Genomic DNA, 2,111 nt, shown 5'->3' with positions numbered 1-2,111 from the left:
ATCTATACATATATATGTATACATACATATGCATATATATATATACATACATATATATATACATATATATACATACATACATACATATATATATATATATATATATGTGTGTATATATATGCATGTATATAGTATGTATTGTATATTATATATATACAGAGAGAGAGAGAGAGAGAGAGAGAGAAAGAGAGAGAGGGAAGGAGAGAGAGGGAGATAGATAAATACAAACATGCATATACATGCATGCATACATACATACATACATACATACATACATACATACATACATACATACATATATATATATACATGCATACAAACATGCATACGTACATAAGTAGGTAGACAGGCCGAGAGGTAAAATGACAACGGACATGCATTATAGATTGCAAGGTAAAATTCACACACACACACAGGCACAGACACACACACAGAAGTGTGTATATATGTATGTTTGTAAATATGCATGCATGCATGTATGTATGTATGCATGCATGTATATTATGTTATGTTATGTACGTACGTATATGTATGCGTGAATAGAAAGAATTAATTGACCAGGTAAGACAGACTACAGAAATGTAGGTAGGTAAATGTTTAGACATATAGATACATTAGTATAGATAGAATGGAACGAGAGAGAGAGGGGGGGATAGAAAGAGAAAAGAAAGAAAATTAGAGAGAGACAGACATAGGGACAAGACAGAATGAAAAACATGGACGAGGAAACGATCAAAAAAACAGAGACAAACCAGATAGATAGATAGATAGATAGATAGATAGATAGATAGATAGATAGATAGATAGACAAGAAGATTGGAAAGACATTACAGACAGTCGAGAAGAAACGGCAGATGAGATAGACCGATAGGTAGATTGAGAGAGCGTACAGGTAGGTAAATAAACACACCACATTACAGATTCAGCGAGCGACACGATCAACAGACAGGTATATGGAAGCAGAAATAGGCAGGTATATTATTGTTTGGGAATAGGGGCAAGCGAATAAAGTAGAACGACTGAGTGAAGATGTGAGTTGTTGAACTGATTTACTAAATTGAAAAACTATTGTGAGAATAATTATTAATGAAAAATAAAGAGAACGAGAGAGATATGTTGATAGATGTGTGTTTGCACTGCAGGGAGAAAATAGCATGACTGAAATGATAGCGAATGTTTATAGATTTCGTTCGATTTGGGAAAAAAAAAAGGTGTGTTGTTTTTTGTTTTAAAGAAGAAAAGGAAGGGGTAAGAAAAGAATGAAACCTACCTCGGTGAGCCACCCATTTGTAAATACCTAAGTATCTATCAAAACGGGTCGGCAGCTTTCAATAGGAAAAGCATCGGGTAAGGTGTCGGTAGGGGGGGAAGAAAAACCGTGAACGGTGTGCTATGATAACATTTAGCAGAATGTGAAGAGTCCTCCAATGAGTGTGTGAGGAAGAGAGTGAGGAAAGAGATAGAGAGAGAGAGTGAGATAGATAGATAGATAGATAGATAGATAGAACGAGTTAGAGAGTGAGTGAGTTAGTGAGTGAGTGGGTGCGTGTTTGTGTTTGTGTGTGTGTGTGAGAGAGAGAGAGAGAGAGAGAGAGAGAAAGAGAGGGAAATGTGTGTGAGAAACTGAGGTGGTGGTGGTGGTGGTGGTGGAGGTGACAGTGGTGGTAGGAGGAAAGAACGAGAGAAAAAGGCTGGGGGGGATGAGGTAGAGAGAAGGGTTATTGATAGACACGACAGATTGTGAGTGAGTGAGTGAATGAGTGAGTGAGCGTTGGTAGGGGAGATTGGAGAGGAGAAGAAAGAGATAGAAAGGCAGAGAGAGAGAGAGAGAAAGAGAAAGAGAGGGAGAGGGAGAGAGAGAGAGTGGGGAAAGAGATTGGATCGGGCAGATGGAGACGATGAAACAGATGACGATGACACTGATGATGATGAGGAGGACGACGACGACTACGACGATGATGATAATGATGATGATGATGAGGAGGAGGAGGAGGAGGGGAGGAGAGAGGCGGCAAAAGAGTGCTTTAGATAGATATGACTGAGATATAGACGAACACATGGATATGAAGAAAGAGAGACAGAGAGGCAGAGAGACGGAAGAAGTGTGTATG

General features: G+C 38.7%; 1 protein-coding gene across 3 annotated transcripts in view; it reads right to left on the bottom strand.

The window, feature by feature from the left end:
• The window catches only part of LOC106868997 (uncharacterized), a 76,473-nt gene that overhangs the window by 36,642 nt on the left and 37,720 nt on the right, over window positions 1-2,111 (bottom strand). Inside the window, exon 1 of one of the 3 annotated variants that reach the window (XM_014914485.2) lies at window positions 1,271-1,460. The exons of the other annotated variants lie outside the window; for them this stretch is intronic. The gene's annotated coding sequence lies outside the window, so the exon portion shown is untranslated. Of the gene's footprint in view, window positions 1-1,270; window positions 1,461-2,111 lie in introns of those variants that run through there. 3 annotated transcript variants of the gene reach the window in all.

This window comes from Octopus bimaculoides, chromosome 26 (assembly GCF_001194135.2).
Source record: "Octopus bimaculoides isolate UCB-OBI-ISO-001 chromosome 26, ASM119413v2, whole genome shotgun sequence".
NCBI classification, from domain to species: Eukaryota; Metazoa; Mollusca; class Cephalopoda; order Octopoda; family Octopodidae; genus Octopus; species Octopus bimaculoides.
This window is presented reverse-complemented; position numbering and strand designations above follow the sequence as displayed.